The sequence below is a fragment of the Geotrypetes seraphini genome, chromosome 2, assembly GCF_902459505.1.
Source record: "Geotrypetes seraphini chromosome 2, aGeoSer1.1, whole genome shotgun sequence".
In the NCBI taxonomy this organism is placed as follows: Eukaryota; Metazoa; Chordata; class Amphibia; order Gymnophiona; family Dermophiidae; genus Geotrypetes; species Geotrypetes seraphini.
The window spans coordinates 435,853,455-435,880,017 of NC_047085.1; the positions used below are offsets into that span (position 1 = coordinate 435,853,455).

The following is a 26,563-nucleotide window of genomic DNA, read 5'->3' on the forward strand; positions in this document are numbered from 1 at the left end:
AGAAATAGAATTATTTTCCTACCTTTGTTGCCTGGTTTCTGCTTTCCTCATGTTCTCATTCAGTTCCTTCCATCCACTGTCTCTCTTCCTTCTGCATCTTCCATTTGCTCTGTTACTGTGCCTCTCCCTTTCTCCCCCCTTCCAAATTGGTCTGGCACCCATCTTCTTCCCTCCACTCCCCCCATAGTCTGGCATCTCTGTCTTCTTCCCTGCCAGCGTCTTCTCCCCACTCTCTCTTCCCCATGTCCTGTCAGCGTCCTTCTCCCCCCTCTGTCTTCCCCATGGCCTTTCAGCATCCTTCTCCACCCCCCCGTCTTCCCCATGGCCTTTCAGCGTCCTTCCCCACCCCACCCCCCATCTTCCCCATGTCCTTTCAGCGTCCTTCTCCACCCCTTTGTCTTCCCCATGTGCTTTCAGCGTCCTTCTCCCCCCCCCGTCTTCCCCATGTCCTGTCAGCGTCCTTCTCCCCCTTCTGTCTTCCACAAATGCTTTCAGTGTCCTTCCCCCCCACCCCGTCTTCCCCATGGCCTTTCAGCGTCCTTCTTCACCCCTTTGTCTTCCCCAGTGCTTTCAGCGTCCTTCTCCCCCTTCCTTCTCTCCCGCCCCGGGTGCAACACAGCCGGCCAGGTCCCCTTACTTTTGTGGCGCTTCTGCGACCGACAGACTGACAACAGCCCCGGTCTGACAAACCTCCCTGCCCTTAACCGCGAATCTAAATTTCCTTCTTACAGCTGCTGTAAGAAGGTAATTTAGATTCGCGGTTAAGGGCAGGGAGGTTTGTCGGACCAGGGCTGTTGTCGGTCAGTCGGGTTAGCTCCACAAAAGTAAGGGGATCTGGCCGGCTGTGCTGCAAACGGGGCGGGGCGGACTGCCCCCCCTCCCTTGGTAGCCACTCGAGCCGCGAGGCTACTCCTCCTTACATACCCTGCCTGCAGCACAGAGCCGAACGGAAGTCTTCCCGACGTCAGCGCTGACGTCGGAGGGAGGGAGGGCTTTGTTTAAGCCCTCCCTCCCCTCCGACGTCAGTGCTGACGTCGGGAAGACTTCCGTTCGGCTCTGTGCTGCAAGCAGAGCAGGTAGGGAGAAAAGCCGCGCGACTTAGTACATCCAGCACCGCAGGAACCCTGCGACCCTCGGAGGCGTCCCCACGGGATCCCCGCGACCCGTGCAGCTCTCTATTGCGGACCTTCCCGCGTGCCAGCTGCAAGGCCTTCGCGTACCACAGCTGGCACGCGTGCCATAGGTTCGCCATTGCTGCTCTATATACTTCATAGTCCCAAGAGAGGCTCAGAAGACTGGAGACCTATTCTAGACCTGAAGGCTGTAAATGCATCCCTCAGGATACCCTGTTTCCGGATGGAAACGGTGATGTCAGTAATTGTTTTGGTGGTGCCTGGGAATTTCTCGCCTCGCTGGATTTGATGGAGGCCTAGCTGCACAGTTCCATTTTTCCAAAATACGGGAAGTTCTTGCATTTCCATTTGCTGGAGCAACACTTCCAGTTCACAGCCTTGCCTTTCGGGCTGGCCATGGCACCATGGACCTTCACCAAGGTGATGGCTATAGTTGCAGCACACCTGCCAGAGTAGGTATACAAGTACATCTTTATCTGGACAATTGGCTAATAAGAGCCTGAATTTGAAGGCAGGATGTTGGTTAAAAGAGTGATTCAGCTGTTGCAGAAGCTGGGCTAGGTGATCAACTTTCGGAAAAGCCATCTGGAACCAATGCAGGTCTTGGAGTATCTGGGAGTCTGGTTCAACACAAGGGAGAACAAGGTGTTCCTCCCAGAAGCCCACAGAGAGAAGCTTCTGCTTTATATATGGGAGTTTCGATAATGAGATAGCTCTGATGGTCTGGTAGTACATGCAGGTGCTGAGATCAATGGTTTTGACCATAGACATGGTCCCCTGAGCAAGGGCACACTTGTTTCCGATCTTCTCCTGGTGCCTGCAGAGGAAGGTGCTCCAGCAACAGCTGCCTTTTACAGTGGAAGCATGTCGCAATCTAGCCTGGTGATGAGAACTTCAATCTCTAACCAGAGGAGTTCCCCTTTGCATCTCCACACGGGTGATAACTGACCATGGATTCCAGCCTATATGGTTGGAGTGCACTTTGCAAAGGGCAACTTGTGCAGGGATGCTGGTCCCCTTTCTCAGAGGAAGTGGTCGATCAACCCCTTGGAGCTTTGAGCTATCCACCTGTTTTTCAGGTTCGGGAACATGCTGCAGAGCAAAGTGGTATGAGTTTTCTCAGACAATAATGGCAGTAGCCTATGTGAATCACCGGGGGAGGGGGAACCCAAGAGCTTGGAACATCAGATATTGTTTGGATGGGTGGAGGTGCATTTTCTGGCGCTCTCGGCAGCAAATGTAGCAGGAGTAGACAATGTGCAAGTGGATTTTCTCAGCTGGAAGTCTCTAGGTCCCGGTGAGTGGTTACTGTCTCAGGAAGCCTTCACCTGCATTGTGAGTCAGTGGGGGCACCCAATGTTTTATCTAATGGCATCGGTGGTCAAAATGAAGGTAGCTTGGTTCTTGATGTGAGCCAAGAAGCAAAGGCTTAGATGCCCTGGTGCAATCATAACCAAAGACAGGACTTCTTTGTCTTCCATCCGTGGCCCATGATAGGCAGATTTCAGTGCAGGATCGTGACACACCAAGGGCTGGTGATTCTAGTAGTACCAGATAGGCCGAGGTGACTGGTATGCAGAACTGGTCCATCTCCAAAGGGACCAAGGTCTCAGACTTACATGTCATCCTCGACTGCTCAATCAGGGCTTAATTGCCCTGTAGGATCGGGAATGCTTTGGTCTTGTTTGCTCTGAATAACTACATGAACAGGTTTCATACTCCTCAGCTCTCTGGAGGAGACCCAGGAAAAGACTACCAGGCACAATTTGTAGTTTAAACATTCAACGCCTTGGGAGTTCTTGATGTCCTACTAACTGGTAGAATACCAACCAAGAATAACCCCAAATTACAAATGACTAGCCATTTTATTGGGTTTATTACATTACTTAGCCCCTCTTTTACAAACGCATAATGCGGGTTTAGCGCTGGCAGCGGCGGTAACTGCTCTGACGCTCAGAGAATTCCTATGAACATCGGAGCAGTTACCGCTTTTGCCGGCACTAAAACCCACACTATGCGTTGTAAAATAGGGGGTTAATTCAGTATTAAGCACTCACTGCCGGTCTGGTGTCCCATCTGGAGCACTCACTGCCGGTCTGGTGTCCCATCTGGTAGTCTTGAGTTCTGATTGCTTGGAGTGCGTGGTGTCCCCCGGTAGAGTGTGTGGGTGTGTGTGAACATGTGTGTCTGTGAGGATTGCATGTAGTCTATGTTTGGGATTGTTGGATGTGTTGAATCATTTGGGTATTCTGAATGTTTTCTTTATTTAAAATGGACAAGGGTGGCCAACTGGCCTTTTTCATGTCTTTCCATTGCTCACCACTTAGGTTGTACTCTCCCATGTCAGCATACATGCTGCTTGTGTAGCTGTTTTTCTGTTGTTAAGTTTGTTCCCTTGGCTGTATTGGTGCTTTGGATTTGTACATACTATTTGGTTGCCTTTTGTTCCAATAAACATGATATTATTAAGCATACGTAGTTGGTACATCTTCCAGGTGAATTACAATTGCTTCATTAAGATCCAGTGATAAATTGCAATCTCCAGCAATATCCTTTTGGCTAGTTTCAATAACATGATTTCTTGTCAATCTTATTTCATTAGTAATTTTCCTAGTAACAATAGTGACTTAGTTATCACATTCTATTGGTTTTGATCCTTTCAGCATTTACATTTATACTAGCTGAGATAATTAGCTTATGGCTTTAGCTTACGGCACAGTGACCTTTTTTCTGTTCTGGGAATGTCTGGAAGGAGTGGAAATGCAGTTGGCAAAACTGAAAGGAGTAATTGTAAGAGTGACAAACCTTATTGTGAGGCAAGTAACATAACATAAGATAAGAATTTATTTCTAGACCGCTATTATCGTAAAGTTCAATACGGCTTACAAAAGACTAGCTACGATACATAAATCAGTGTGAAAAATATATAAGTATTAAGAGCTAAGAAATTTAATAAACAAGAAAGTCTTGAGTTGTTTTCTGTAATGAAGATAAGAAATGGATGATGATGAGAGCCGCTTGAAATCCTTGTACCATAAAGCAATTTGAAAACAGGGTTTTATCACGATATCTTTTGTACTTGTCCCATAAAGCAATTTGAAAACAGAGGGTTTTATCACGATATCTTTTGTACCTAAGTAAAAGTAAGAGGAAAAGAAGGCCGCTTTGGTTTTCAAAAGTAGCTGAGAAGTAATAAATAAGAGGTTAGCTTTCATAAACTACAAAAGATCACAGAAAGAGAAAGACAGGTAAAAATATTTGGAAAAGTTAAGATAGGCTGGTTGGGTAGTCAGCATAGGTTCAGCCGAGGGAAATCTTGCCACACCAATTTGCTTGACTTCTTTTAAGGTGTGAATAAACATATGGATAAAGGTGAGTGGGTTGATGTAGATTTTCAGAAAGCTTTTGATAAAATTCCTGAGAAAATTAAAGATTCATGGAATAGGTGGCAAAGTTCAGTTGTGGATTAGGAATTGGTTATCAGACAGAAAACAGAGGGTAGGGATAATGGTCATTTTTCTCAATGGAGGAGAGTGAACAATGGAGTGCCACAAGGATGTGTACTGGGACCGGTGCTATTTAACTTATTTATAAATGATCTGGAACGATGAGTGAGGTGATTAAATTTGCAGATGACACTAAACTGTTCAACGTTGTTAAAATGTAGGCGGATTGTGAAAAATTGCAGGCAGACCTTAGGAAATTGGAAGACTTGGGCATCTAAGTGGCAGATGAAATTTAATATGGACAAATGCAAAGTGATGCACATGGGGAAGAATAACCCGAATCACAGTTACTGGATGCTAGGGTTCACTTTGGGAGTTAGCGCCCAAGAAAAGGATCTGGGTGTCATCATCATAGACAATACAATGAAACCTTCCGCCCAAAGTGTGGCAGCAGCCAAAAAAGCAAACAGGATGCTAGGAATTATTAAAAAAGGGATGGTTGACAAGACTAAGAATGCTATAATGCTGCTGTATCTCCCCATGGTGCGCCCTCACCTAGATTATTGCATTCAATTTTGGGGGCCTTATCTCAAGAAAGATATAGCGGCACTAGGAAAGGTTCAATGCAGAGCGACCAAGATGATTAAGGGGATGTAATTCCTCTCATATGAGGAAAGATTAAAAAGGTTAGGGCTCTTCAGCTTAGAAAAGAGACAGCTGAAGTCTACAAAATCTTGAGTGGAATAGAACAGGTACAAGTGGATCAATTTTTCACTCCATCAAAAATTGTAAAGACTAGGGAACATTCGATGAAGTTATAGGGAAATACTTTTGTAAAACTAATAGGAAGCAATTTTTTTTTACTCGGTGAATAGTTAAGCTCTGGAATGCTATGCCAGAGGTTGTGGTAAGAGTGGATAGTTTAGCTAATTTTATGAAAGGTTTGGACAATTTCCTGTAGGAAAAACCCATAGTCTGTTATTGAGGAAGACATGGGTGAAGCCACTACTTGCCTTGGATCGGTAGCATGGAATGTTGCTACTCCTTGGGTTTTGGCCAGGTACTAGGGACCTTAATTGGGCACTGTGAAGAACATGCTACTGGGCTTGATGGACCATTGGTCTTTGATCTGCTTTTTTATTTAATTTTATTGGTCTTTTCTTTTCACAAATTTTTGACCCCTCGTCAAGTGTTTAGCTCTGAAGCAGGCTGAGGTCTGCAGCTGGTAGGCCAGTCCCTCCGTGGTACATGTTGACCAGCCTGCAGAAACTTTTGTGGCACATGGAGTCTGTTCTCATTTTAGCATATGCTCGCCTGGTGCATTGCACGGCCTTGAGCACAGGCTGTCAGGCTCCCATAGGGGGTTCAGCGGGGTTCCACAGAGTGCTGGCTGTATTTCGTCGCCCCCCATTTGTTTCCACAGGTCCACTGGGTTTCAAGGCTCAGTCAGACATTGCTCCGACTGGCAACCTGAATCTTCAGCATTGGAAGAGCAGTCCATTTTTGGCAGTGATCTCTTCTCTCAGATCCAGCTACCTTTTGAGCTGAGTCAAGTTGCAGCACATTTCTAGCACAGTCAGAGGTTGTTATAGCCTATGAGGAAAATCTGGAGGTGGGGGATGTCTTTAAAAATTTAGGTTTCTGCCCCTTCCCTTGGGTTTCTCTACCTCCAAAATCCTAAAATCACTGGTTTCTTTTATTTTAGTTAAATCATTTTGGAGCCTTTTTTAGTGCCAAAACGCTGCTACTGCCGCTATATTGGATTTCTCAATTTTTTTAAAGTTCTTCAGAAGCTTCAAGTCACTTCATTTTGCCTCAAAACTGACAGGAATGTTGTCCTCAGGCTCCTTTACCCTTAATTCATGCCAGATTTGTGCTGGATGGGTGCCCAAAGAAAACGTAGCACGTGAAGGGGGATGGGGCGGGAGTGGTCGGCTTAGCCTTCCCTTTGCTCTCTAGGTCTGAAGAACAGTTGGGGGATCAATTGGTTGAGAGCAAATCCTTGTTAAATGAATACTTCTGCTCAGTCTTCACCCGTGAGGCGCCAGGACTAGGCCCTCAGCTACAGACATGGGTTGACGCAGATGACCCATTTAGTAATTTCGAGTTTACACCCAGCGGTGTCTACTGCGAGCTGTCAAAGCTTAAGGTTAACAAGGCAATGGGGTCTGACAACCTACACCCCAGGGTGCTCAGGGAGTTGTGTGATGTCTTGGCGGAACCGCTATCTGCGCTCTTCAATCTCTCCCTTAGTACGGGTAACGTCCCGTTGGACTGGAAGACGGCTAACGTCATTCCACTCCACAAGAAAGGCTCCAAGATGGAGACAGCAAACTACAGACCGGTGAGTCTCACATCAATAGTGTGCAAACTAATGGAAACTCTAATCAAACGCCAATTGGATACGATCCTGAACGAGGAGAATCTACGGGATCCCCGTCAACATGGATTTACTAAGGGGAGATCCTGCCAACCCAACCTGATAAGCTTCTTTGACTGGGTGACGAGGAAGCTGGATTTTGGGGAGTCCCTGGACATCGTGTACCTGGACTTCAGTAAAGTGTTCGATAGCGTACCACACCGCAGGTTGCTGAGCAAGATGAGTTCTATAGGATTGGGTGACACATTGCCGAAATGGGTTGGGAACTGGCTTGGAGGTAGGCTTCAGAGGGTAGTGGTGAATGGCACCCCCTCCGAAATGACGGAGGTAATCAGTGGAGTGCCGCAGGGCTCGGTCCTGGGCCCGATCCTATTCAACATCTTTATAAGAGACTTGGCAGAAGGGCTGCGAGGTAAAATAACATTATTCGCCGATGACGCCAAACTAAGCAATGTAGTGGGTAAAAGCACAACAGACATAAATTCAATGTCTGACAACATGATGCATGACCTACTCCTACTGGAGCGCTGGTCTAGGTCCTGGCAACTCAGCTTCAATGCCAAAAAATGCAAAGTTATGCACCTGGGCAGCCAAAATCCATGCAAGACTTACACCCTTAATGGCGAGATCCTAACAAGAACCGAAGCAGATCGTCAGTGAGAACATGAAGACTGCCAATCAAGTGGAGCAAGCTTCATCCAAGGCAAGGCAAATCATAGGTTGCATATGCAGGAGTTTCGCCAGCTGTAAGCCTGAAGTCATTATGCCATTGTATAGATCCATGGTGAGGCCCCACCTGGAATACTGTGTGCAATTCTGGAGGCTGCATTACTGTAAGGATGTGCTGAGACTGGAGTCGGTCCAGAGAATGGCCACCCGGATGGTCTCGGGACTCAAGGATCTCCCGTACGAGGAACGGCTGGATAAGTTGCAGCTGTACTCACTCGAGGAACACAGAGAGAGGGGTGACATGATCGAGACATTCAAGTATCTCACGGGCCGCATTGAGGTGTAAGAAGATATCTTCTTTTTCAAGGGTCCTGCGGCAACAAGGGGGCATCCGTGGAAAATCAGGGGCGGGAAACTGCACGGGGACACCAGGAAATTCTTTTTCACTGAAAGGGTGGTTGATCGCTGGAATAGTCTTCCACTTCAGGTTATTGAGGCCAGCAGCATGCCTGATTTTAAGGCCAAATGGGATAGACACGTGGGATCTATTCACAGAGAAAGGTAGGTGGGGGTCATTGGGATGGGCAGACTAGATGGGCCGTGGCCCTTATCTGCCGTCTATTTCTATGTTTCTATGTTTTATTTGAAGCTCAGGAGTGTAGAGGCCGTTAAGCCCAAGAGACGCAACTGGAGTCATCTAAAGGAGTCTCTATGCTACCTAATATGGCATTTTCTGTAGAATTTGGCTGTCATGGAAGATCTGGTTCACATTGCTCTTACAGTATGGCTCTTGAGTGTGTGGCGCTAGCATGCAAAGATACTCAGATGTGGCCATTGCTACTCTTCTCAGTGAAAAAGCCTACGACAGTCTCTGCTTATATTAGGGTATGGGAAATTTTTTAGCACGAGCAATAAAGAAAAGACAGAACCTTTTTCTGCTCCGATCTCCTTGGTATTAGCCTTTTTCCAGACTGGTCTTGATAAGGAGCTTACAGTAGCATCCCTCAAAGTCCAAGTGGCAGGACTCTCTTGTTTCAGGGCTTGAGAGCATAAGACTTAGTTGAAATTTCATCCAGACATAGCCAGATTCCTAAAGGGGGCATTGCAGCTCAGGACCCCAGTAAAACGCCCATTTCCTTCATGGAACTTTAACATGGTTTTGCAAGTCCTCAGACTTCATACAAGCTGCTGTAGCAAGCATCCTTGATGGATCTGGCACTTAAGACGGTTTTTCTTGTGGCTGTTAATTGAGCAAGAAGAGTATCAAAGTTACAGGTTCTTTCTTGCATAGAGCTTTTCCTCATGTTCACAGAGGCCAGAGTTTCTTTGCATGCTGTTCCATCCTTTTTGCTGAAGGTTGTTTTGGCTTTCCATGTCAATCAAGAATTCAGGTTTTTTTTTGGTCCACAGGTTCCTAAGAAGAAGGACTGGATTCTGAAAAAGTTGGATGTGAGAAGAGTGCTTCTCTGATAGCCTGAACTCGTTGGTGACCTCAAGATATCTGACCATCTTATTGTGCTCACTAGTCAGGCTAGACGTGGTGCACCAAGGCTCCGGTATCCAAAGTTACAATATCGTAGGGTCATTTCATCATAAGAGCACCCTCGAGGGATGAGGAAGTGACAGCGGTGGATCAAATGATCCAGTTCCTACAGACAGGCTGGGTAGTCAACTTCAGGAAGAGTCGCGTGATCCCTGGTATACTTGGGGATCCATTTTGAGATGGTACAGAACAGGGGATTCTTCCTGGAAGCATGCAAAATTAAGCTCATTAGGCAAATGTGGGAATCTTCAACTGCTGTGATCCATGGTAGCCACAACAGATATGGTTCTATGGGCAAGAGCACAATTGTGCCCTCTTCAAGAGTTGCTCCTCTCAAGATGCTCTCCGCAAGTGGACACCCTGAACTTCCTACTGCTATTCATTTCCCAGTGGATAGTTCTGACAATGAATGCCAGTCTATTTGGTTTGGAAACTCTTTGCAAAGAACGTCCGCTCCAAGGGCCATGGTTCCCATCTCAGAAGAAACGATCAATCAACTAATTGGAGCTGAGGGCAATATGGTTAGATCTGCGAGCCCTGGGCAGTATCCTTAAAGGAAAGGCAGTCCAAGTCTTCTCAGGTAAGGCGTCTGCCTTAGCCTGTGTAAACAGGCAAGGAGTCACCAGGAGTGTACCCGCTGACAATAGAAACTCACCTGTTCTTTCAGTGGGCAAAATCCCATCTTTGGCCTTCTTAGCAGCTCACGTGGCTGGGTTGGAGCAGCGCAATGTCTAGGCCAACTTCCTAAGTCGGAAGATCTTGGACCCCAGGGAGTGGTTTCTCTCAGAGGTTCATTGACTGTATAGTTAGGCGCTGGGGCGCATGACGTATGACCTCATGGCCTCAGTCTCTAACAAAAAGTTTCTCGTATCTTCAGCCAAAGGTACAAGCCCAAAAGCACCAAACTGGATGCTCTGGTCCTAGCCTTGCCTGCGAAGGAGCTCCTATATCACATTTTCAACATATCATTCTCCACTGCAATAGTTTCTGATGCCTTCAAACATGCTGTAGTTACATCTCTCCTCAAAAACCCCTCACTAGACCCATCATCCCCCTCCAACTATCACCCCATCCCACCTTCCTATCCAAGCTACTCGAACGTGCTGTTCACCACTGCTGCCTGGACTTCCTTTTTTCTGAAGATGCTTGACCTGCTTCAATTGGGCTTTTGTCTTCTCCATTCTATGAAAATTGCCCTTGCTAAAGTCTCTAACAAACTATTCCTGGCCTGATTCAATAGTCACTACTCTATTCTCATCCTTCTTGTTCTTTCTGGCTTTGATACTATTGATCACCTCCTACTCCTTGATATGCTGTCCTACCTGGGATTTCAGGGTTCTGTTCTCTCTTGGTTTTCTTCCTATCTCTCCTTTTGTACTTTCAGAGTGTGTAAGGGTGGATCCTCCTCTGCTGCCATCCTACTGTCTATTGGTGTAAATCAAGGCTCTGTCTTGGGCCCTCTTCTCTTCTCCATGTATTTTCTTCCCTCTCGGTACACTGATCTCCTCCCATGGATTTCAATATCACCTCTATGCTGATGACTCCCAGATCTACCTCTCCACACCAGATATCTCTACAGAAATTCAGGCCCAAATCTCAGCCTGCCTGTCTGACATTGCCACTTGGATGTCTCACTGCCATCTAAAACTGAATATGACTAAAACCGAACACCTTATCGTTCTGCCTAAATCCACTTCCCCCCTCTCGTTATTCTCTGTTTCTGTGGATAACACTCTTTTCCTCCCTGTTTTGTCAGCTCACAACCTCAGGGGTAATCTTTGACTCCTCTCTCTCCTTCTCCACTCAGATATGACAAGCTGCTAAAACTCATCGCTTCCTCCTCTATATTATTACCAAAATCCGACTTCTCCTCTCCAAGCGCACTACCCAAACCTTTATCCATGTTCTCATTACCTCTCATTTAGACTACTGCAACATATTTCTCTCAGGTCTTCCGCTCAACCATCACTGCACGACTCATATTTCGTGAGAGCTGCCACACTCAAATTACCCCTCTCCTCAAGTCATTTCATTGGCTCCCCCTACGTTTCTGAATAGAGTTCAAACTCCTCTTACTGGCTTACAAGTGAATTCATTCTGTAGCCCCTCATTATCATTCCTCACTTGTTTCCCTCTATGCTCCCCCCATGAACTCTGTTCATGAGGTAAGTCCCTCTTAACTCTGCTCTTCTCCTCCACCACCAACTCCAGACTCCATCCCTTCTTTCTTGCCTCGCCATATGCCTGGAACAGGCTGTCAGAGTCAATAAATCATATTCCATCTCTAACAGTATTCAAATCCAAGCTTAAAGCCCTCATTTTTAAAGTTGCTTTCAATTCTTAGCTCCCACTCACCGTCAAATACCTATACCTATCGTATCATTCCTTCTGCTAGAAACTCCTCAAGTTTCAAGTTTCAAGTTTTATTAAATATTTGATGAATCGCCTATTAAAAAATTTCTAGGCGATGTACATAATCAGAGTAAAAATATTCAAGAAACTAAAATATAACAAATATTGACATAATACACTATAAATTTCATCCAAAACATACATGAGGGGTAAGGAATAAATTAAAGTTACAATGTTGGGTTAGAAAAAACCCTGAGATGTCCTGTCTGTCTGTCCAAATTAGATTGTAAGCTGTTCTGAGTAGAGACTGTCTATTGAATATTAAATGTATAGCACTGCATACGCTTTTCAGCACTATAGAAATGATAAATAGTAGTAGTAATAGTACTATATATGTTTCCCCCATAGTCAGTGATAGGCAGAGTGCTTTGATGGGTCAGAATGCACCCAGGTCGAGTGATCCTGGTAGCTCCAGATTGGCTGAGGGTGACCAAGGTACGCAGACTTAGTACATATGCAGAACGGCGAGGCTCTCAGGCTTCCTTGTCATCTGAATCTTCTCTCACAGAATCCCATCTCTCTGGAAGATCCGGAGTTCATTGGTCTTAACAACATGGCTCTTAGGTGCCGAAGCCTTAGGCTGCAAAGGCTATTCAACTGAGGTTCCTGAGGTCTAAGAAACAGTCCACATTAGTGGCCAATGTGAAAGCTTGGAAGTGTTTCCGTAATTAGTACGAACAAAATTGCTCAGACCCAGTGACCACGCATGTGTCAGTGGTGCTGGACTTCCTGCAGGAAGTTCTGAAGAAAGACCTGGCGGTTGGCTCTCTCAGGGTACAGATAGCTGTACTTTCCTGCTTCAAAGCACAGTTCAGCAAATGTATGTTAGTGTCCCATCTGGATGTTTCCAGATTTTTGAAGGGAGCTTTACGTCTTTGTCCTCCAGTGCACCAGCCCTTTCCGTCTTGGGATCTTAATCTGGCCCTGTATGAGCCTTTAGAAGAGGCAGCCTTGATAGTTTTCTTAGTAGCTATAGTCTGTGAGAAGAGTGTTGGAGCTGCAGGATAACTTCTCGATTTGAGTGGTCCTTCCTTCCTACTGAAGGTTGTGTCCAGTTTTCATGTGAAACAACGGATGTGTCTCCCAGCCTTCACACCTACAGGAGTGAAGAAGACAGATAGAGTGTTGAAATTTCTGGATGTACGACGAATTCTGCTTTATTATCTGGATGTCCCCACCAAGTTTTGGCTGTCTGATCACCTTTTCATCCTTATGAATGCGGCACGTCAGAGAAGACAAACATCTAAAGTGACTATATCCAGATGGTTTAGGGTTGCCATATAGAAACATAGAAGATGACGGCAGAAAAGGGCTACAGCCCATCAAGTCTGCCCACTCTGCTTACCCACCCCATATCTTCCGCCTATTATTGAAGCGGAAAGCAGTCTCCAGTGTTACTGAAGGTGCATTCCATCTCAGCATTGCATAATCCTGGGCGGAGTCTAGAGCAGTCTTTCCTGCAGAGATTTACAGGGCAACCACTTGGTCTAACCTCCGCATGTTTACTAAGTTTTACAGGGTAGATGTTGCAGCCAGGCTGGGCAACTCCTTTGTGTTATCCATGCTGGCAACAGGCTCATCTGTCCCACCCTAGATACCTGGGACTGCTCTGAAAACAATCACTGGTCAAGACTTCCAGTTCTATTGCACAAGAAGGAAAGATTATCGGGAAGATTCTGAAATGTTTGCAGTAAAATCCAATGGGCCGCTGTCGTGGCCGCTACTGTAACGATTTAAAAAAGACGAGTCATTCTTTAAAAAACGCGCATGCAAATGAGGTTCGTAGAGGGTCACTAAATTTTCATGTGACAAATAAAGAAAAATTCTTAAAAGACCCAAATCGAAAATTGGTAGGAAGAATAGCCACTTCTTCCAGTGGCCGATGTGAAACAGTTCCCCTGGCAGCACGAGGGATGCCCACTCCCATTGCTGCCATAAAGGAAATCACCCTCTGACACCCCGCAGGCAGTGGGAGGGATGCCCACTTCCTCCCGCCGCTGCCATCAGGCAAACCCCCCTCCTGCCATGCACCCCCCTCCGACAATGGGAGAGATGCCCACTCCCGTTGCCAAGCAGTCTCCCGACATCCTCCCCCTTTCAGCGGGAGGGATGCTCACTCACTCCTGCCACCATTGCCATGCCCCCTATGCCTCCAATGACCCCCCGTCCCTCCCTTACCTTGTTCACAAAGGCTGGCTGGAGGGATGCCTATTCCCTCCAGCCAACAGGCCCACCTCTTTTAAATGGCAGGCCTTACCCTCCCCAGTGCATCCTGGGATGTGCCGGGAAGAGGCTTAAGGTGCTGATTAGCCTAGATTGCTTAAAGTCTTTCCTAGGGGAGGAGTTTTAGGTGTCTGGGCCAATCAGAGCCTTAGGCCTCTATCCGAAGTATCTCTCCCACTGCCGGGGGGGTGTCACTTGCTGGTGGGAGGGAGTAGACATCTCTCCCACTGCCAGGGGTGGGGTTGCTTAATGGAAGTGTTGGGAGAAAGTTGGCATCTCTTCCTTTGCCAATGGGGGTGTTGGGGGGAGGGAGGGGGTGAGGAGGGGGGCGGGATGCTTGACGGCGGCAATATTTTCTGGCAGGTCTGAGCTGTCAAGCTTTACTTTCCTGTCTATACCTGAGCCAATCAGCACTCAGGCATTGACCAGAAATTAAGACTACGACAGCCTAGACCTGGCTGGAAATTTTTGCTTACAAATATAGGACAGTGAGGTTAGGGAATCACCCGGTGATAATAGAGAATCGCCTGGAGTGTTCATTTAAATATTAATGACCTCGTTGGAGACTGCTAGGAAGCTTGGAAAAGATAATCTACCACTATAATACATGAATGCTAAACTGGCTGGAACAAGTTTACATTACATAAAGAACATAAGAACATAAGCAGTGCCTCTGCCGGGTCAGACCACAGGTCCATCCCGCCCAGCAGTCCGCTCCCGCGGCGGCCCACAACCAGGTCAAGACCTGTCTGAATCATCAGAAGGGGCTCCCTTGCCACCTTGGTTTCTCATTTAAGTCCTGCCTTCCTATCGAAGTCCTAGCCCTCCGGTCTTGCACATGCACGACCAGGTTGGTTTATACTCATTACCTGGTTAACTTCCTATACTTGTGTTACATCCCAGCTCCTCCCTCAGTATTCCACGATCCCTTTATCCCTCAGGAATCCATCCAATCCCTGTTTGAATCCTTGTACCGTACTCTGCCTGATCACTTCCTCCGGTAGCGCATTCCAAGTGTCCACGACCCTTTGGGTGAAAAAAAACTTCCTTGTATTTGTTTTGAACCTGTCTCCCTTCAGTTTCTCAGAATGCCCCCTCGTATTTGCTGTCCCCTTCAGTCTGAAGAATCTGTCCCTATTCTTCAGACTGAAGGGGACAGCAAATACGAGGGGGCATTCTGAGAAACTGAAGGGAGACAGGTTCAAAACAAATTACATTACATTAGTGATTTCTATTCCGCCATTACCTTGTGGTTCAAGGCGGATTACATAAGAATTTTCATGAAGTTACAAGATATATAGGCGTGTTGCATAAGAATTGTCGAGAAATTAAGGTCATACATGTTGGGTATTTTGAACATTTTAGATTTGATAGGAATAGACAGTGTGGAGCTTGTGAAGGAACTGGCCGTGTTAAAAAGGATTTATGTATTTTTTGAAAAGTAGAGTTTTGGGGTTTTTTTTTGAAGGTTTTGTAGTCAGTGGTTGAAGACAGCAGATTGGTGATTTGTCTTTCTAGTTTTGCTGCTCTGGTGGCCATTAGGTTGTCATATAGTTTTCTTTGTTTGACATTTTTGGTTTGCGGGTGTGTGAATAGTGAATGGGTTCTTCTATATGTGGTTGAGGTGGCTTGAATTAGTCTGTTGTTCCAGTAGGTTGGACTGTCTCCGTTAATAGCTTTGAATAGTAAGCAATAGAATTTGAAGTGTACTCTTGCTTGTATTGGGAGCTAGTGTGAGTCGTGGTATGCCTCTGTGATGTGGTCATATTTTTTCCAATGAGTAGATGAGTCTTAGGGCTGTATTTTGTATTGTTTGTAGTTGATTTATCATGGCCGCTGGGCAGGGGAAGTATAATATGTTGCAGTAGTCTAGTAGTCCAAGGATAAGAGATTGTACCAAAAGTTGGAATTGTTTCCTGTCGAAGAATTTTCGAATTTGTCTTAGGTTTCTCATAGTTGCGAATGATGCTTTTATTATTTGTTGATTTGTGGTTGCATGGTACAGCCTCTGTCAATCAGTACTCCAAGAAGTTTTAGTGTGGGTTGAATGGGGTATGAGATCGAGTTTATTACTAGGTTTGTTAAGGTTGGAGTTTTGCTGTTTTCTAGGAGGATGAAGTTTGTTTTGTCAGAGTTAAGTTTTAGTTTGTGTTCTGTCATCCATGTTGCTACTGTTTCGAGCCTGTCATGGTGGGCTCTGGATGGTCGAAGGGGAGGAGAATGGTGATGTCATCTACAGAGCTGTATGAGGTTATACCGTGTTTGTCTAGGCAGAAGCTAAGGGAAGCTATGTATAGGTTGAAAAGTGTGGGAGACAGAGGTGATCCCTGGGGAACTCCGTAGGAGTTGACCATGTTTCTGATTTTTCTTTCTTTGTTTTAACCCTGTAGGTTCTGGATTGCAGGAAGCCTTTAAGCCATGAGAGTACCTTGCCTGAGATTCCTAAGGAGTCTAGTGTTTGTAGGAAGATGTCATGGTCTACTAGGTCGAAGGCTGCGGAGAGGTCTAGTTGTATGATCAGGATTTTCTTGCCTGTACTGAGATGTTGTCTAGCTGTGTCCATGAGTGTTCCTAGTAGGGTCTCAGTGCTGTAGTTGGTTCTGAGGCCAGACTGTGTGGGGTGGAGTAAGTTGTGGTTTTCTAGGTATGAGGTTAATGTTTTAGCTATGAGGCCTTCCATCAGCTTGACGTATAGTGGGATTGAGGCTATGGGTCTGTAGTTGGATGGTTGGTCCGTTGTTGCTTTGGGGTCTTTTAGTATCGAAGTAATGATGATTTCACTGAGGTCTTTTGGGAAAAGTCCATCTGTGAGTAAAGATTGTATGCATTGTAGGAGCAGGGAGCGGAATAGTGTACTTGATGTTTTCAATAGGTATGGGGGCAATGGTTAAGGTCACAGGCTGCATGGCTGTATTTATTAGTTTGTTGAAGTCTGACCATTGTATGGGTGAGAAGTTGGACAGGTTCTGTCAGCTGCAACTGATTCTTTCTCTGTGGGGGGATTTGAGATATCTTCTATATGTGTAGGAATTCCATTGAACGTGGCTCTGATGTTTGCAATCTTGTTTTTGAAGTATGTGGCTAAGAGGATGGCTGAGGGAGGGGGTGGTTGCTGTTGTCTAGGTAGGGAGTGGTGTCTGTGAGATCTTTTAGTAGCTGGAATAGCTTTTTTGTGTCTTGGGGTCCTTCTCCTATTTGCTTTGTGTAGTATGTCTTTCTTTTTTCTTTCAGTTTTTGTTTGTATTTTTGATTCATTATTCTCCTTGCTGTTTTTATGGATTCCTGGCTGCTTTTTCTCCATTTTCTTTCCAGTTGTCTGCATTGCCTTTTGAGTAGGAGTAGTTCGTTGTCGAACCACTTGTCTGATTTTCTGTGGATTCTAGTTTTGGGTTGTTCTGGTGCTAGTTCATCCAAGGTTGCTGTACTTAGATAGCTCCATTGTGAGATGAATTCTTTGGGGGTGTAGTCTTGGATTATGGTATCTGCTTTTGTCTAGAATATGGTGGGATCGATATGTTTGCGTGAGTAGTAAGTTATTTTTTGAGTAATTGGAATGTTGTTGGTCCAGTTGATTTCGAAGGAGTAAGTGTAATGATCTGACCAGAGGGAACGGTTCCATTTTCCATTTGACGTTTGGATCTCTGGTTGTGTGGGTTGTTGGGACATGTAGGCTGCGATGTCGAGTTGGTGTCCTTTTTTGTGTGTGATTTGAGGGTCTAGGATTTTGTATGTTAAGGCCTCGAGGTATGATAGTAAGGTTTCTACTTGTTTGAAGGATTGGCTTTCAAGGTGGCGGTTGAGGTCTCCTAGGATTAGGTTGTAGGTTGTCGTTAGTGAGTTTCGATATATAAATTCTTCAAATATTGGTTTTGCTGTGTTCCAGTTACCTGGGGTTATGTAGCAGAGCATGAATGTTAGTGTTCCTCTGAGTGAAGTGCTTGAAAGTTGATAGGCTAGTAGATCCATATATGGATTGGTTGTTTTGTCTTGTATTTTTAGGTTTATGGTGTTTCTGGCTATGATGGCAATTCCTCCTCCTCTTTTATTTTCTCTGCATACCATTGTTATCTTGTGGCTCTTTGGGCAAACTTCAGTTATAAGAACATAAGAAGTTGCCTCCGCTGGGGCAGACCAGAGGTCCATCTCGCCCAGCGGTCCGCTCCCGCGGCGGCCCATCAGGCCCACTGCCTGAGCGGTGGTCTCTGACTAATTTTTTAATTTACCTCTAATCCTATCCCTATAACCTTACCTCTACTCTTATCTGTACCCCTCTATCCCTTTGTCCTCCATCGGTGGGTCCGAGTCAGAAGTAAGCCAGGTCTCTGTGAGGAAAAGGCAGCCCAGGTTTTTTTCTTCTATCCAGTTTTTTATGTGTTCTGTTTTGGGGCCTACGGCTCTGATGTTCACATATGCACATGTGAGAGTGATGTAGTCTGTTGGTTTGTTGTGAGTTGTTTTCAGGTATATGAGTGATCTTTGGTGGGGTTGTGTTTTGGTCTTGTATGAGTTTGTCGATTTTCTTCTTATTGATTTTGAGGTGGGTTGGTATGTGTATGTCTGATAGTTTGAGTTTCTGTCTAATGTGAGTTGACAGGTTGGTTGGGTAATTCCCTTAGAATTTGCTATAGTTGGTATTGGGGAGATGTTTGCTGTTGCCTTCTAGTTGGTTAGGAGCAGGGTTAACAGTAGGATTGCTTGCGGGCATTTTGGTAGTGTGGTTATCATGGTAGTGTTAAGTGTGGTGACTATTGTAGTAGTGGGTAGAGGTGGGGAAGATCTTTCCCTTCTAGGCTTGTTGAGAGTTGATGGTCTCTTCAGAATCTGTGGAAGGAGCAGGTATTTTGTGTGTTTGAGTCGCTAAGCTTTCCAACAGGCTCAGCGATTAGTGGTGATGGGGAGGGGCAGAGTGCTCTCCCACGTCTGAGTCCCGTCTTGGTTCGCCGATGTAGGAGGGTGGTAGAGTCTGAGGAGGCAGTAAGGATTCAGACTTGAGTCTCTGAGTCTTCCAACTGGCTCAGCGACTAGCAGCGGTGGGGAGTGGCGGAGTGCTTTCCCATGCCCGAGTCCCGTCTCGGTCCGTCGTAGGGTCAGGAGAAGGCGGGAAGTGTTCATACTTGAGTCGCTGAACTTTCCAACTGGCTCAGCGACTAGCAGTGGTTTGGGGGGGGGCAGAGTGCTCTCCTATACCCGAGTCACGTTTTGGTCCATCGATGGAAGAGGGTGGTAGGGTCAGAAAAGGGCAGGAGGGTTCAAACTAGAGTCGCTGAGTCTTCCAACTGGCTCAGCAACTAGTAGTGGTGGGGAGGGGCGGGGTGCTCTCCCACGCCCGAATTCCATCTCGGTCAGTCTATGGGAAGATGGCAGGATCAGGAGAGGTAGGAGGGATCAAACTAGAGTCTCTGAGTCTTCCAATTGGCTCTATGACTAGCAGCAGTGGGGAGGGGCGGAGTGCTCTCCCATGCCTGAGTCCCATCTCGGTCCATCGATGGAAGAGGGTTGCAGGTCAGGAGAAGGCAGAAAGTGATAAATTTAAGTCGCTGAGCCTTCCAACTAGCTCAAAGACTAGCAGTGGTGGGAAGGGGTGGAGTGCTCTCCCACGCCCGAGTCCCATTTTGGTCCGTCAGTGTAGAGGGTGGTAGGGTCAGAAGAGTGCAGGAAGGATTCACAATTGACTCGCTAAGCCTTCCAACTGGCTCAGCAACTAGTAGCGGTGGGGAGGGGCGGAGTGCTCTCCCACGCCCGAGTTTCGTCTCGGTCCGTCGATGGAAAAGGATTGTAGGGTCAGGAGAAGGCAGGAAGTGTTCAAACTTAAGTCACTGAGCCTTCCAACTAGCTCAGCGACTAGCAGTGGTGGGGAGGGGTGGAGTGCTCTCCCATCCCTGAGTCCCGCCTCGGTCCATCTATGGAAGAGGGTGGCAGGGTCAGATGGAGGTAGGAAGGAGTTAAACTTGAGTCGCTGAGTCTTCCAACTGGCTCAGCGACTAGTAGTGGTGGAGAGGGGCGGAGTGCTCTCTCACGCCCGGGTCCCGTCTCGGTCTGTCGATGGTGGCAGGGTCAGAAGAGGCACAAGGGATTTAAACTTAAGTCGCTGAGCCTTCCAACTGGCTAAGCGACCAGCAGTGGTGGTGGGGGGTGGAGTGCTCTCCCACGCCCGTCGGTGAAAGAGGGTTGCAGGGCCAGAAGAAGAGTGTTCCTCTTAGGAAGTCTGTTTTGTTCCTTATTGAACTACCTGTGATCTTGAATAAATGATGCACGAGCTTCTAACCATTTTGATGCAGGTGATAGAAAAATAAAATAAAATAAAAATTCAATATGGTTTGGTCAGGATGTCTTGTAGAACTCGAGCAAGGCTGGCAAGTATCGAGCTCTTGGCCGCCAATCTTGGACTCATGGTTGGGTAGTGAGTCGGGTTGCTGTAGTGGGAAACCCAAGAGTTGTTGGGAAGCAGTTAGTCGTTGGGGCAGGTAGTCGAATCTCACAGTATAGAGACGTCCCGATGCTGCTCCTGCAGCATCGACTGGGCCCCTTGCGGATCTCGTCCATGGGTGATTGGTCAGGGCCACTGCCTCTCCTAGCTTCGGTCCCCACTTCTCTTTTCCGTGGTGGCTGACCAGCAGAGGTAGCAGTGGCCTCCCTGGCGCTCTCAGGCTCGGCTATCTGCCCCGGCGTCTGGGCAAATGGCTGCACTTCCCAGCCTCGGTCCCGGTCTTTCTGTTCCGCATTGTGCTCGAGTGGAGAGCGACGCTACTTTATGCGGTGGTGGCCTCCATGGCGCTCTGGTTTTGGCTGTCCGCTGTGACGTGTGAATGAACGGATGCCAACTGGACAACGACAAGTTTAGCGACCACTTTAAAGTTTTAAGAATCTTCCCCTAGGTTCTTACCTTATTAATCTTCTTTCTTTTAAACAGGAATGATAGTCTTGATGCTCACCGTTAGATGTATACTAGCCTTCTTTCTGTTTGACATATCTGCATAGTCAGGTGTCTTGTTTCTATCTCCTGCCCGGTAGAGTCAGGATTGAAGAAGAATTCATTCATTAGAGGCTCATTTTGAATACTGAGCAAAATAACTTTGATGTAGGTAGTACACATGTAGGTGGCCCCTTTTGTTTCCACTTTGTTTTGGTCAGTGGGGGTTTAAAAGCGTTGTTGTTTAATGTTTGCATTTGGAGCAAACAGACTTATATGGTTTCATGAAGTTTCCCTGCACTCCTCTCTTATGTTTGCACTCTAGGACTCACTAAAAGTTTTATTACCAACTGAGGGGGGTAGAGCTCATCCCATTGTGATGGGAAGTGGAGAATGGAAATAAAATAGTGGCTTTCTAAACCTTCTTAGCTAATGAGGGTTTTACTTGCTGGTCAAGACTACCATTCTTTTTTTTATATAAGAAAGAAGATTAGCAAGGTAAGAACCTAGGGCAGGATTCACTAAACCTCCAAACCGTGTGTGATACGATTCCGTTTGCATGCCGGCCAACCAATTCAGAAAAGGCCTGCATGCAAATGGGGATGATTGTTAACACCCCCCCCACCCACAACCAGAGCGATCCCCGCTCATGTGCACACCCTGACAGTAGTGACAGGTTTTAAAGCAGGCCTGCACTGCGGGGAACGGCGGCAGAGAGCAGGAGAGTCCGGGTGCAGGCAAGAGAGATCTGCCTGACAGCCCACCCCCAGGCCCCGATCTCTCCTGCCTTCCCTGCTCTGCCCAGATCTCTCCCTCGCCCCCCTCCCGGCATGGCCCTCGCGGCACCAAAAAGTTGGGAGCAGGAGGGGTGCTCAGTCCCTCCTGCTCCTAGTCCTCCCATCTCCCTGGCCCATCCCTGGTCGGCCCAGGCAGTCGGGCCTGGCCCACCCACCCCAGTACCTTTAAAATAGTTGGAAGCAGGAGGGGTGCCCAGTCCCTCCTGCTCCTTCAAGGCTCCCATCTTCTGGAGCAGGAGGGCTGCTCGGTCCCTCCTGCTTCTTCGAGGCTCCCATCTTTAGGAGCAGGAGGGGTACCCGCACCCTCCTACTCAGACGCTGATGGTCTTCTTTTCGGGAGCAGGAGGAAAATCCTCCTGCTGATCCGGCCCGCCACCGCCCAATAACGGCCTTAGGCCCCACTCCGGCGCATCATCTGATGCATGGGGAGAGGCCTAAGGCCCTGATTGGTTGAGGCACCTCGGGCTCCTCCCTTTAGAGGGGCCTGGGGCATCTCAGCCAATCAGGGACTTCCTTAGGGAGGAGTCTGAGGAAGTCCCTGATTGGCCAACTATTTTAAAGGTACCGGGGTGGGTGGGCCGAGCCCAACCACCTGGGCCGACCAGGGGTGTGCTGAGGGAGTGAGAGGACTAGGAGTAGGAGAGACTGAGCACCCCTCCTGCTCTCAACTTTTTGGTGCTGTTAGGGCCTTGCCGGGAAGGGGGCGAGGGCCGTGCCTTGCTGTGCCAGTCACGGGGAAGGAGGGAGGGCGGGCAAGGGCCGTGTCGGTCGGGGGTGGAGGGCGGCCGTGCTTGGGGGGGGTGCATTTGTGTGTGATAGGCTTGGCTGTCTTTTTTAATTCATTTTTTTTTTTAACACACGCAAAATATCTGTGCCATGGAAATAAATGAATAAAAAAGACAGGCAAGCCTGTCAAAAAACCTGCAGACCTGTCTGTAACTCAGTTACCGACAGGTCTGCAGCAGTCAGGTTTGTAAGTAATAAAACCCGACTCTAAATAGCCAAGCAATTGTTAGTGAATCAATCGCTTGGTTATTTTGCATGGGGTTTTGCTAATTTGCATAGGAGGATTGGGATCGGATCGCTATTGCTTTTAGTGAATAGTGCAGAAGGGAAATTTGGTCGCACAGGGCTTGCAAACCGATCGGTACATGATCGGTTTGCTTAGTGAATCTAGCCCCTAGTCTTTCCTTTCTTGAATGCCCCCATAGCTCTGAAGTTTATCATAGTTTGTATTACAGATGAATGATTCTTGGATACCCATGTCATTGGTACTCCTCTTCTTGAGTAGTTAAGATTTGACTAGTACAGTGATACCTTGGATTACGAGCATAATCCGTTCCAGGAGCATGCTCGTAATCCAAAATGCTCGTTTATCAAAGCGAGTTTCCCCATAGGAAATAATGGAAACTCGGTTTGATGCGTTTCCCCCCCCCACGAGAACTGGCATTGCTCTCCCTGAAGGCCCCCCCTGCGATCCGGCACCCCCCCTGCGATTTGGCACCCCCCCCCCCACGTGATTCGGCACCCCCCCACACGATCTGGCACCCCCCCCCGCCACGATCCGACACCCCCCCGACGCGATTGGGCACCCCCCCGCCACGATCTGGCACCCCCCGACGTGATTGGGCACCCCCCCCACCACGATCCGGCACCCCCCCGACGCTTCTTACCCTCATCTGGGCACCGGCATATCCTGTGCTTGGTGCCGGTGCCCGAAGATCGGCCTCCTCTTCTGCTAGGCCTTGAGTTTCGTATTAGTATGTTCGCTGATGATATGTTGCTTTACGTTAACCATGTGGACGTTAATCTCCCCCGTCTGATGCACATTATTAACTCGTATGGTCTCTTTACGGGCTTGAAAATTAACTATGATAAAACTGAAGCGTTGTTGTTGCATGACTCCCCGGGCGATTCCTGGTATACTCAGCTGAGAGTGGGCATTGCCCCCGGAAAATTGAAATACTTAGGAATTCTTCTGTATCGGAATCCGGTAAAGCTTTACGAGGCGAACATTTCTGCTGCTATAGGTCGCATTAAATCCCTCTGTCATAGATGGCGCTCTCTTCCGTCTGTTGCCACATTTTGCTCAATAAACATGATTATACAAAAAAAAAAAAAAAAATCAATCAATACTCTACGCTCCAACTTTACTATTACTGCCCCTTCTCTGTGGAACTCATTGTCCACTTATCTCTGTTACGAATCTGATATAAAACAATTTAAAACAAAATTAAAAACATTTCTTTTCCAAGATGCTTTTGGTTAAAATGCCCTTTTAAGGGCTAAGTTTATAATCAATTTTTAACCTTTTGTTATTTTTTATCCAACCTATCGTTTTACCCATCTATGTTTTACCTATCCTATATCAATTGTAGTTCTTCCCTATCATCCCATAATGTTGCTGTATGTCTGTGTAAGTCACCTGTTTTCCTTGTTTTTCACATGTCTCAATGTAATTTTATAATTTGTTTTTATGTAATTTTATTTTGTTAACCACTTAGAAATTAGAATAAGCGGTCAAAAAAATATTTTAATAAACTTGAAACTTGAAGATTCTAGACGAGACACTCGCAAAGACTCTACTCCTTACATAGAGTGTGAAGATTCCAGACCAGACACTCACAAAGATTGGACTCCTTGCATAGAGTGTGTAGATTCAGCTCGAGGCACAGGCAAGGACTCGACCTCTTGTGAGACTGCTGAGTGCCCAGGCTGGACTGCAGGAAGCAGAGCCGAGGGGCAGAACTATATTTGGTCAGTAAATGAACAAATTCCCGCTCTAAAATGGTCTGAATGGTAGCCTGCAATTATGTATCCGAGTCTGAAACTGGACTACTTGCTGAGGCTAAAGGCTCTGAGGACGAAGAGGAAGAATGCTTCAACTTGGAGGAATGATGCTTAGGTAGCTTGAGGACCACCGCTGGAACTGTCTGCTAAGGTATCTGACCTGAAGGAAGCTCAGGAGAAGACTTGGCAGATTTACTCGAGGTCGAGAACGTTCCAAACGAGGAAGGTCTGATGAGAGTCGAGGTCGAGGCAGGAGGACACCACCTAGGCTTGACTGAATCGGAGGTCGAGGTCGAGGCTGGAGTAGGGGTTTCCATACCGAAAAAATCTTCTCCACTTGAACTCGACGACGTTTGAGGGCTCGAGGTTGAAGGGTAGCACAGCGAACACACGACTCCGGGCAGAGGTCAGGGCCCAAACACTGAAGGCACCAATGATGTGGGTCAGTGAGAGAGATAATAATAATAATTTATTTCTTATATACCGCCAAAGCCATAGTAGTTCGAGGCGGTCGCATGCTGGCACTGGCTACACTTCTTAAAGCCCATGACCGGCCGGGTCATAGAAGGAAAAATAGCCACTGCAAAGTCGAAGCCCGCAGGCTGAGGGCATGCGATAGGCCCCGCCGTCACTGGACAAAAAAGTTTAACCTTTTTTTTTTTTTTTTAAAACAATGACCGAAAGAAAACACAGCAACACGATAATAAAGAAATAAAACACCAGCCACAGTGAGAGAAGGCACTAAGTGAACTAAATTCAATGCAGAGCGTCAAAGACGGACTTCTCAGCTCCGCGGAAAACTGAGGACTGAGGAGACGCACCCTGTGCCGGGAGGGAAGGAACTCGCACATGCGCAGTGTGGCAGACTCAAAACTTCTATCTTTCTTCAAGCAAGTCTGCCTATGAGGCTGTCCGCTCCGTGGATGATGTCACCCACATGTGAGAATAGGCTGCTTGCTTGCTCTGGGATAATCATTTTTATTACTAAAAATATTGAGAAGAATTGGGGCATATTTGGATCCTTAGTCCTTCAGATTAGTCAATGCAGTTTTGTACTGACTCAATTAGGCTGCTATAAGATAAAGTTTATTTGGGCAGTTCCAAATTTTTATTTATTTTTTTTTCATTATACTGTACATAATATACAGTCTCCAACTGCTGGTAGATGGACAAAACCCACTACTCTCTGAATTCATCTGTTGCTGGCACTAAGGAAGTGTTAGATAGAAAAGCAGGTGTAATGTGTTTTTGAATGTGTAACTGCATGAGTAATTTATTTATTTATTTAGCCCGTCCTCCCAAATAAGCCCAGAATGGGTTACAAGAGTGGATTCACAATATAGGTCAAGACATAACAGACATGACACAATTGATAATATAGTCATGACGGACATAGCAGTTGATAATGCAGCATCTCCGCTACAGACATGACATAGATGATAGTACAGCTTCTGCGTTACAGGCCTAACCAAGGTTGATAATACAGCATCTGCATTACAGTAGGTAGCACACTTAAGTTACAGTGTTCTCCCTAGGGCCTTTTAGCTGGGCGGTCCGCCCGGGTAATTTAGATGACCGCCCGGCTATCATCCGCTGTGAATTCTGCTGCTGCCGCCGGTGCTGCTCAACACCAAAAAAAAAAAAAAAAAAGGCTTGGAGATTTCATGCCTTAGCCCATAGCGAACTTATGCTACGGGGCTCTAACGTGTGCATGCCGGCTTCCCTTCTCTTCCCTCCGAAACCGGAAGTTATGTCGGGGGGGTGGGAGAAGAGAAAGGAAGCCGGCACGCACATGTTAGAGCCCCGAAGCATGCGTTCGCTACGGGCTAAGGCGGGAGACAGGTCAATGAAGCTTACAATTTGCTCATCTTGCTGCCGGGTCCTACCTACTTTGTTTCCGCGAAGGCAGGACCCGGCAGTATTTCCCCAATAGGTTGATCGTGATCTTGGGCTGATCAGCCTTCCTCTCCCCGACGGCAGAAATGACGTCGGGGAGAGGAATGCTGGTCAGCCCAAACAGGGAGAGCTTGGGGCGGCGGCGGCTTTTGGGCCTGTTATCCGATGGCGGTGGCTTGTGGGCCTGTTCCCGATGGCAGCGACAACAGCAGTGGCTTGGGGGAGGGAAGGGAGAAAGAAAGAAAGAGAGCAGATAGGGAGACAGAAGGAAAGAAGAGAAACAGAAAAAAAGAAAGGGGGCATAAAGAGAGAAAGAAAGAAAGGGAGGTAGGGAGAAAGAAAGGGTAGGGAGAGAGGAAGAAAA

The 26,563-nt window shown here is 47.0% G+C and overlaps 1 protein-coding gene across 3 annotated transcripts in view; it reads left to right on the forward strand.

Annotated features, from left to right (window-relative positions):
• MLLT10 (MLLT10 histone lysine methyltransferase DOT1L cofactor) overlaps positions 1 to 26,563 on the forward strand; it is a 692,838-nt gene that overhangs the window by 276,552 nt on the left and 389,723 nt on the right. The window lies entirely within an intron of this gene.